This window comes from Lolium rigidum, chromosome 1 (assembly GCF_022539505.1).
Source record: "Lolium rigidum isolate FL_2022 chromosome 1, APGP_CSIRO_Lrig_0.1, whole genome shotgun sequence".
NCBI classification, from domain to species: domain Eukaryota; kingdom Viridiplantae; phylum Streptophyta; class Magnoliopsida; order Poales; family Poaceae; genus Lolium; species Lolium rigidum.
This window is the reverse complement of record NC_061508.1, coordinates 227483257-227494162: the sequence shown is the minus strand read 5'-3', so window position 1 is coordinate 227494162 and position 10906 is coordinate 227483257. Positions and strand designations below refer to the sequence as shown.

The following is a 10906-nucleotide window of genomic DNA, read 5'->3' as shown; positions in this document are numbered from 1 at the left end:
CATAAAATATTAGATTATTCTGAGGTGTTTAGGTAGGGTAAAAACAGTACTGTATGTGAGGAATTTAAATAACATATTCATTATTCATATAATATGGCATAGTTAATATCTTTGAATCTGTAAATCGCATTTAGACAAATAATATGTTCATTATTATTAGAAAAATGTGAGGAATTTAAATAACAATATAATAGAAAGATTTAATATATTGATCGCGTCAATTCATACGTTCTTACATAGAAGACACACACGACACCACACACGATTCATACGTTCTTGATGGGGCGATTTTCCCTTGAGCACATGCATCTACTCATAAATATTAAGTTCGAGGCGATCCAACTGGCTATTGTAGCCAAGTGCCCGGAAATGCCTCCTACCCAGCTCGAAGCCGAGGCGAGCGTCGAGAGCGGCATACTGGAGTTGCTTATGGCTCAAGGGAAAATCACCCCATCCAAAAATCAGTGCCTCTTCTTCTGCTAATTCCTTGGCGGTCCTCGGCGGCTTGTTCTTCTTATTAAACTTCTTCTTCTACTCGAGACCCGTCCCAATATAATGTTTTGCCAAATCATACAAACTCGGAGTCTGCTCATTTGGGACGGGGTTCTGGAGGATCTGCTGGAGGTTGATCGCAGACGGAATACCAATAATTCCGTAGGTATGCAACATATTCACATTATTGTGGATTGTCGCGCCACAGAATCTGATGTTCTTGTCTGCAAGGAAATCGATGAGGAGTTGTGGCATTTCATCGGCATGAATAATATGGAAGACCAAGGTCTCTTGCGCGACGGAGAGTTGAAGGACGGCGGCGCGTTGATTAGCTCTACCCTCGTGAGAGTCGGTGAACTCGCAGTCCAAGCCCACGACCTTCAAACACAGAAAAAAATTGCCATTGGGATTTTGGATGCTTTATGATATCTCTAAATTTTAAGCACCTTCTAAGAAAATGCTTCTTTGCTACATCTTTGATAACAAAATCCATGGAAAAGCTAACCTTGCTTTCCGCGGCATCGAGGAAATACCTCTTGACGGCGCGGAGCCACCTCTCCACCCTCTTCGCAAGGAGGGTGTACGTGACCTTGAAATTCATCTTTTCCATGACATCGTAGTAGACTTCAGATCGAGGAAAGTCGAGGGCGCGTGCGAGCTTCACCATTTCTGGATCCATGAGAGACTCGAGAGAGGGCCGGCTGGGGCGCGGGAGAGAGAGAGGCCGGCGCCGACCGGGATCTTTTTTGGGAGAGAGATGTGGCTAATGGTGCATTTTTTGTGGCTATGGAGATCTGAGTAAGAACAAGGATGTATATAGGGGAGGGAGGTGAAAAGGCCAGCCTAATGGCGCCAGCGGCGATGCAACTTCCGGCGGCGACGCAACTTCGATCGTTCTCTGTTTTCCATGTGCAGTAATGGCGAGATGAATCGGTTTCCACGTGGGAACGAACGGTTGGACTTTATGACCCGGTTCGTGTCTCCAGCCGGGACAAAAGGCTGCCAGCAGGCCAAAAAAGGCCTCAGACCCTTTTGTCCCGATTAGAGCCTGCAACCGGGACAAAAGGCCTTAAAGAACCGCAACAAAAGGCCCCGTTGATTCTCGGTGATTTTGGAGCGACGTGGTCGACCTATTTGTCCCGGCTCCAGTCTGGGCCGGGACAAAAGGCCTAGACGGAAGCCCATTTTTCTACTACTGCCAGAGCCGGAGGAGGACACTTGAACAAGCTCAAGTTCATCCATGAACCAACTAGAAATACCAAAATGGCTAGGTAGTGCAAGTAATTCATAGCATATAAGTTGACCAGAGGGGAGAACTCGCAGCAGCTTGCAAGCAGGGCATTCCTGCATGATATCTTGATCATCAGGAAGCAGGAGAAGCCAGCCAGGCAACTAGAGAGACCAAGAGAGGAGAAGAAGGGGAGAAGGGAATCTTACCGTGCGTCTAGGAGCTGAAGTCACGACATGGTGAGGCAGTGCTCACGTGGCCACGGCAGCTGCAAGCCCAGGGAAGACGCCAGCGTTACGCCGGCGAGATTCGACACCATCGCGGTCACCGAAGGTCCGGGGACAGCGGCACAAGTGGCACCACGGCACCACCTCGCGCCGAGCCAAGCCCCAGATACCCAGCACGTCGTCGACGACAGCACCATCTCGCTAGGAGCAGCAGATCGACGGAGATCGTCGCCTGGTGCAGGAACCCTAGATGCAGTAAACTAGACGGGTTCTAGTTTACTTGTTCAGAGTTATTAGAGTTAATTTATTTATTTTAAATAAAGGTCGGGATGACTATTTGTATATTATCCACAGTGTGCCCTGCTGCTGACAAACGTGGGGAGGGTAGTGGAATTGCTTTGGAGAGATCGAAAAGGATGGAAACATGTTTACAGTGTACCGCAGGCAGGCGAGAGTGCATGCATGTCCAACAAGTTCCCGTGAATATCTGGGAGAAAGCAGCACTGCGACTACCGTCATGCATGCGGATGCAGTGGCACGGTCACATCACCCAGTATGACAACTAACCTGTTGATGCCAGGCGCTCTGGCACGGCAAATCGGCACCCGTCTCGGCGTGCTAAAAGAATTCGTCGATCAGCTCTCTTTTAACAAACCTGCCGCTGCAGAAAGCACGTGACGGAGGTCGAGGGGAACGATGCCTTTTGGCCGGTTTGACCGGGATTTGACCGCAAGGTTTAGTGGCAAACATGCATGGGAGATCGAGGTCGAGTGGAGAAAAGAAGGGGTTTTCCCGGGGCGGAATCGTTTGGAATCCCAACGCCCAGCACCAGCAGCGATCGATGATGAGATGAGTGCGGCGGCCGGCCGGCCGGGGATGCGTTGCCCATGCCAATGTCCTGTCTGTCTGTACCCACAAAACACCCAGTACTGCCACTGCGGCACTCCTCACCGCATGCAGTATGTGCAACGCAACCGTGCTGGAGAAAACAATTTTCGTTTTGGATCATGCATACGCATGGTGACAACTGCTGAAGGATATATATATCTATCGTGCAGAGCGTCATGTTTCGGATACAGAACCTCCGGTTCACCCCACACTCTTTATTTCCCAGACTAGAGGTTGGGGCGCCCCAATGGGGCGCCTCCTCACTGGTTATGTGCGATCCAATCGCGGCCCAGTGGTGACCCAAAATGCAAGGTGAGTGTTTCTTGTTTCTTCTCCTTCTCACTCGCCCGAGTATGCTGCCCAAATTTCCCTCTCGTGTTGTTCTTTGACAGCTCTACCGATGTGGAGCTGGTGAGGATGGCCACACAGGGAGGCGCCCCTCCAACGAGGTCGACGTCGTTCACCTCTCGAGCAAGAGGGAGGTAGTTGCGACGGCGACAGGTGGAGGGGCGACGTGATCGATGATGTCAATTCATCCCCTTCTGTTTCGGCGATGTCTGCATTCGAGCACACGGCAACGATGATTGCACTGTCGTACCCCTCTTGTTCGTGGATGGCACAAGACCGACATCCACACGCCCTCACTGCTGGTGCACAAAGTCTTGATCGATCTCTGCATCGTAATGGGATATTTGCATATATTTTTCTAACAGGTGCACATTCAATCTTTTACATATATGGGCAATGAGGAAGCTGACGTTAAATGAGTGAACAATTAAGATCTTAAACAGGAGCAATAGATGATGTATCCTGGTGTCCTAGCCGTTCAGTTGCAGCCCAACTACCTTCTTTTTTTACTTGAAGTCTGCCTGGGCCATTTGCTTCGAAAATTGCACCAATTACACATGGAGCCACACATTTCACTATTTTCTGTTTGAGCATATCTAACGACTATTGCAGATCTATAAGCTTAGATGATACAATTCATGCATGCTACACAGACCAGCAAAACACTTACATAGAACTGCAAAGTAATAAAGATAAATCATACGTTCTTAGAACGAACTGAGATCATAGAAACCGAGCAATATCATGCCTTCTTGTATTCTTATTGAACTGACAAAACAAATCAAATGTTAGACTCGCCTTTAACTGCACTTTAAAGCAAACGCTTCATAGAAATCCCCATTTACTTGTAATTCAATATCAGATGCATGCATGGACTCCTCCCGCTTGTAGCTACAATACTTCTTATACACCACCTTGGATTTCTTTGAGTGGCAGTGGAGTGTGCGCATCCCTGAAAATTCCCTAAACACTATATTTAAGCAAATAGAGGTTTATGTAAAGTCAGTAGTGTACATGCTTTACATTAGCTGTGATTTAGTGTGCATGAGTACATTAAGTAAAGCCAGTGTGATGCTTGAGGGTGTCAGTCAATACAGGGGTCTTCTTGGGATGAGCTTGAGCGTAGCTGTGTAGAGCTGTAGGCATCAGCAGCATCAACCATGGATGGCTTTGAAAACACCAATCTGGCAATCTACATCCAGTAAATAAGTACTTCTAAATTATACAATGTATGTATGTATTATTTATCTCCTTATCATTCTTCAAATCAGAGGAACTCACTGCCGCTGTAAATTGCAGAAAGAAGACATATGGTGTAGGAACGGTGAGGTTCCACTGAAGCTCATTCAGAATAGCCTTCTCCATTCTCAGTATCTTCTCCTTCGTGCAGGCATTGTCTAATATCAAGATGGAGTTGTTGACCTTCCAAAGACCAAAGTGTACAGCTAATCAGAACATGAACTGAATGTACACTTGAAAGTGGGAATCAAATGAAGGGAGAAGTTCTTTAGTCTAACTCTGAACTGATAGTATAATAAAAGGCGTTCTCATGGTATAGGAGTACCTGGTGATTTTCTCACACAAAGAACCTTGGCCCTTTGATAGTTGGACCTGCAAAAGAGCACACCAAGTTTTGACTTGTTTATGTGGTCATTATATCGGTACAGATACAGAAATTAAAGAGACCACGTCTGCACAGCATAAGGATCAGTCCTCAAACCGGCTTTCCTGTCAGTGGAATCAACATTGCTGAATTCTGGAAAATCCCCTGTTTCCATAGCTAGTTGCAACCCCTAAAAAGTAATGGAGTTAAGTATCAGCTCAAAGAAAATTTAAAGTAGCTTGTAACACAACACCATGAATCCTTAGCCGAATTGAATATCAGTAGCAACACTATTTCCGGTTGTTGTTTCTTTTTATATAATGCAAGGCCTCCATAACTAAACTTGCCGAGGGCGTCAATTTTTGTTTTTGTGATACTACCATTACAAAAATAGTAAACTCAACCTTCAAAATGATGAAAAAGAATTTCGCAATTTGGAAGTACCATTAAGAAATTGTGATACTCCATAGTAAAATTTACAAGAGGGAAAGGGGATTCAGGGCAGCCAAGTGATTCTGGTAATTGCACGAATTATGAGGACTTCACCAGCAAAATTCAACCCAGCTGATTTATACACATGAATTAAGATTGCCATATGAGCAACATTTAGCACATAATTTATTCATATGTACAAAACAGGAACAAAATCTTTCAGGCTTAAAAGTGCTATGTTCGTGTAAATAATACAAACCAAAGGACTGAAATAACATAAAGGGTTTGTAAGAGAACCCCAACCTTTTCAGCTTTCATTGAATCCAACTTTTCATTCTGCAAAAGCAATAGTTAGTTAATATAAACCTGACAAAACCACCATATTATCATGTGACAATTGGCTGGTAAGCAGAATACTCACCAGATCCAGACCAAGTCCTTCATGTTCTTAATTTCTGAACCGGTATTCCAAAGTTTCAATCGTGCACGTTAACCTGAATAGGAAACTACATGTTAAAAAACAATATCCTAGAATAGGCATCGGCAAAAGGGCAAACAAAATCAGCCTTTCGCATCTTCCTATATTCCTGTGAACAATCACCTAGAAAACCCCATACTACAATGACCGATATTCTGAAGGGTGTGAAGCTCAGGTGTTGTGTTCATATTGTTGCAACATAATTTTGATAGTAACTCATAATGTTTTTTTACAATAGCCTCTGAGCTGCTTTTTTCTGGAGTCAACCATGCATCCAGCCACAATATAAAGACGGTTTTCCTGCAAAAAAAAATATAAAGATGGTTAGAAAACACAATACTAAGGTGTGTTCTATTGGAATGTTTCCTATAAAATTAAAGAACACAACATCGCGAGAAAACAAATGTAGTGAGACAGATTAAATTATGGTTTGATGTTAAATGGCAACTCACTCTATTACAACCAACCGAAGCACAGTAAAACAAGATCAAGAATGTCCATGCAATTTGCTGGAGCTATCACCTGCATGCCACCCAACACTAAGTTGATGGTCATTTAATTGTAGGATTAACACTTGAAACATCATCAAGTCATACAATGATTTGCTGAGATAAGGAAAAAATAGAAGATACCCATAATTCTGAACAAAATGTCAGATTCACCAAAAAACCATAGTACATATGGAACTCACTTCATCTCAAGATCAAACAATCTAGTATCCTATTGGTCCATAAGTGCATGCCATATTTGAAGATTAACCACATAGAACAGCCTATATAGTGCATGCCATATTTGAAGATGAACCACATGAGCTGCGTATAACAAACGCCCACAATAGAGTGAAGGAAGAAATAAATACAGAGATAGAGATGGGGCGACATGTACTCACCGTAGGCTGGTACAATCTCGCCGGAGGAGCTGGAGCAGCGTGTCAGCCAAGGACCTATTTGGGAAAGCGGTAGAGCCTTGGCCGCTATTGCTTCCAGCGGCTGGGGTACACCTGGCTGTGTCCTCTTCATTGGGCTTGGTTCAAGAATCTTATCAAGAAGATCTTGTGCAGCTGACGAAATTCACACGGGAATGTGCATATATCCCTTGAAAATATACACCAACAACACAATAAAGCACCATCATTCTGAAAGTTTGGGCGCACCTAATTAAAAATTCGGGCATACATTGGATTGATTTAGCCACCCACAAAGCCGGCGCATACAAGAGAGTGTGAGAGATCAGGAGCGAAGGGGAAGATCAGGATTGAAAGAAGGCTCACCATGGCATCACTCCATCGGACGCGCTCGACGCTGCTCGACGCCTGCCTCTCTCTCCCCAAGCAGCGCCCGTCAAGGCCGGTCATGAATGGTCACGGCCACCATGGTTGCGCTGCACTGCCGCATGTATTGTCCTCACCTCTCTTCCTCCACCTATTTCTCCGGCTATTCTGACCGCGCCGCCCTGCATCGAGCGGCCGGAGGTGCGTGTTGAAGGAGGGATCCACCGCCTCCTACACCAGCGCCAACGTAGGCAGCCAGATTCATCGAAAGATGGTTTTTGCGTGCTGAGAGGGGAAGAGAGGGAGACGAGTTTGCGTGCGGGAGAGAGGGCGTGGGGCTCGAGGTATGCGGGGGCCGGGGGTGGTGCTATCTGGGGGAGGCTCGAGCAAACCAATCCAAGCCATGATCGACTTGCTTTTTTCTCTCTCCTGCACAACTGACAATCAATCAACGCGCAGCAGCCTGGGCCAACCAGCGAGCCAAACCTTCGGCCAAAAAAAACGAAGCAACGCCGTAAACGTGGAGAGCTGTGAGATAGGGCAAGTATAGACGCACTTGCTTGTTCTCAATGAGGAAGAGATCTACCACTGCAGACGTGCAGAACGAGAGAGTAGGACGGAGACCTACGGAATGACGCCACACACAAAAAAAAGTGCCAGCACTACACATCTGAAAAAACACAGTGGAGTAGAGTAGATTTAAAAATGAGGAGGTGGACTGGAGTGAGTTCGCTGTGCGTGCCGGTGGAGGAGATGCATGCCCAGCTCAGTGCGGACTGCAGCCTGCATGCCTCAATCGATGCCAAGGCGGCAGTCACCCGGTCGGGGCTCCACACACACACCCATGCCATGCCCCGCGCGCGAACAACCCGCACTCGCGCGACGAAAAAATCCACTAGTGCGCGCGCGCGCTGCCACTCCAATCGTCCAAATTTTCCAAACCATCGATTGCCTCATGGCGATGGCGCGGGCTTCAAGTTTAAGCAAGCCGACCTCACGGGTTACTACAATATTGGCGCAGCAGCCACCCGCAAGGCCGCGGATCGACCAACCATATACTACGAACACACGCAGCAAAGCATCCAACCCAAAAGGAAAAAAATAACTTCACTTTAAACCTGGAACTTGCATAGCTCCTCTGAAATGAACCCCGGAGTTCAAATCACTCTCTTTTGTACGCCCAACTTACAAATCTTAGTACAAAATCAAACTCTGAGTCTTTTTGGTACACTAGGAAAGTAACAATCCCGATCAGGATCCAATGTTGCTCGGACTGACATTGGAACCCACGACCCATACATCTTCCTCCATTTTTTCCTCCATTCACTCCCAATCCTTCTCTCCGGTGGATCCCAGGTTACTCTTGTGAAATTCTAGGGTAGAACCGTACGTGGATCTGGTACGGATTGCGTGTTAATATATGGCATAGAAGTACAGGGGGATACGTATTCGTACACAAGAGTTTATACGGTATACATATAATAAAACAAAGTCTAACACCCTCTCTTAATCTAAACCTCGGGAGAGGTTGAGATTACACTTGAACTTTGCTAAATCCTTAACTCCTAGAGGCTTGGTAAAACCATCGGCAACTTGATCCTTAGTAGAAATAAACCGAACATCAAGACGTTTTTCAGCTACTCTCTCTCGAATAAAATGGAAATCAATCTCTATGTGTTTGGTCCTTGCATGAAACACATGATTGGCAGATAAATATGTGGCTCCCAGATTGTCACACCAAATACAGGGACGCTGTCGCAGAGGTACTCCCAATTCTCTGACAAGTTTCTCCACCCAGATTAGTTCAGTTGTTGCATTTGCCAAAGACTTATATTCAGCTTCAGTGCTAGATCTAGACACTGTGACTTGCTTCCTTGCACTCCAGGATATCAGATTTGGACCAAAAAATACAGCAAATCCACCAGTGGAACGCCTATCATCAATATCTCCTGCCCAGTCCGCATCTGAGAAAGCACTGAGAAGAGTGGATGGAGATCTCTGAAAAGTAAGGCCAACCTGAATAGTAGTAGGAGCATGAAGATATTGACACACTTTATTTACTGAAAAGGATAAATCTGGTCTTGTTAATGTCAGATATTGCAGTGCTCCTACAACACTTTTGTAGTTTGAACAATCCTCTGAGCCAAGAAGTATCCCATCTGTGTGAGAGAGAGTTTCTGAAGTAGACAATGGTGTTGGACATATGGTACACTTTGACATGCCAACTTTCTTCAACAAGTCATTTGCATATTTTTCTTGTGTCAACACAATTCCATTGGAGCACTTTCTGACTTCAATACCCAAAAAGAAGTGTAACTCTCCCAGATCCTTGAGTGCAAAGTGAACACCCAAATCATGAAGCAAGGCGGACGTTGCTCTATCACATGAACTGACAACAATAATATCATCAACATATATCAACATAAACATAGTGATACCTTTCTTGTGATATAGGAAGAGAGAGGTGTCAGCCTTTGAGGGAAGAAAACCCAAATCCTGCAACTTGGCACTTAGCCGGGCATACCATGCACGAGGCGCCTGTTTAAGACCATAGAGAGATTTATCCAACTTGCAAATATGGTGCGGAAAGCGAGGATCAACAAAACCCGGGGGTTGTTTCATATAGACTTCCTCCTCCAGAACACCATGAAGAAACACGTTCTTGACATCTAGCTGTCGAAGACTCCATCCTTGTGACACCGCAACAGAAAGAACAAGGCGAACAGTGGCAGCTTTAACAACAGGACTAAAGGTATCCTCATAATCAATTCCATACCGTTGTTTAAATCTCTTAGCAACCAACCGTGCTTTGTATCTTTCCACTGTACCATCAGCCCGTTTCTTGACCCTATACACCCATTTGCAGTCAATAAGATTTTTGCTGGAGCTAGGTGGGACAAGGTGCCAAGTTTTGTTATCCATCAAGGCAGTGTACTCATCATCCATAGCCTTTTTCCACTGAACATCCTGAAGAGCTTCACGCAGATCAGTGGGTTCACCTGCAACAGTAAGAAGACCATAGCGAACAGTGCCATCAGTATACTGGCGCGATTTTCTTATACCATGCTGTAGTCGAGTACGAACTGTGCGAAGTGCAGGTGTAGGAGGGACTGCAGAAGGTGCAGCCATAGAAGATCCGTGGGAGTTGGCATGTGCAGCAGGAGAGACAGGATCTGGCACCAGATCCGAGCAAGCAGGGGACGAATCAGATGAGTTCCCGCCAGTGGCATCATCGGGCGGCGTGGGAGCAGATGGTGCAGTCTGCACCCTATCATCATGTGCATGATCAGGCTGGTGGCGGGCCCCAGCGCTGTCGGCAGGATGCGGGGAGCTGGGTGGCGTGTCGCCGAGCGAGCGGTCGGGGAACGGCACGGCCCGCGAGGGAGCTGCGCGCTGCTCGCGAGGCGAAGAAGATTCGCTGGCGTGAGAACCTTCGGCAGCAGCAGAATCATCCTCGTGTTCCGCACCAGGAGAAAACTGCTGTGTAGACTGGTTCGGACTCATTTCAGCACCATTTGATCCTAAATCTTCAGCATTAGCTGCAGAATTAGTAGAGGTATCTGGAGGACTATCAGCAAAAGAATGTGAGGCATTAGTAACAGGAACAATATGCATATGATTATCAACATTAATACCCTCATGATGTGTGGATGTGGTTGGAGAGTCAGGGAGTAACAATATTTCTTTGCGAAGTTGAGCACCCGCATTGGGATGTAGAGACTGAAAAGGGTAGACTGTTTCATCAAACACAACATCACGAGAGATGTAGATGCGGCCGGTAGACACATCGATACATTTCACACCTTTATGCATGGGGCTATATCCAAGAAAAACACACCGTTTGGATCGGAAGGAGAGCTTGCGCTGATTATAGGGTCTAAGGTTCGGCCAACAGGCACAGCCAAAGGTACGAAGGGCATCATAGTTTGGTGTGATATTA

At 46.1% G+C, this 10906-nt stretch overlaps 1 long non-coding RNA gene across 6 annotated transcripts; it reads right to left on the bottom strand.

Moving 5' to 3' along the window:
• Positions 1-3856: 3856 nt before the first annotated feature.
• LOC124690913 lies at positions 3857-7371 on the bottom strand. Of its 6 annotated transcripts, none has more exons than XR_006998797.1 (10): positions 6967-7371; positions 6586-6831; positions 6149-6218; positions 5820-5996; positions 5640-5712; positions 5522-5554; positions 4904-4976; positions 4748-4794; positions 4465-4605; positions 3857-4375 (listed from the first exon to the last, which is right to left on the bottom strand). It is a non-coding gene; the product is annotated as an uncharacterized LOC124690913 (long non-coding RNA). The 6 variants fall into 6 exon arrangements; XR_006998799.1 differs by having other exon boundaries at positions 6586-6790; XR_006998798.1 differs by lacking the exon at positions 6149-6218.
• Positions 7372-10906: the final 3535 nt, after the last annotated feature.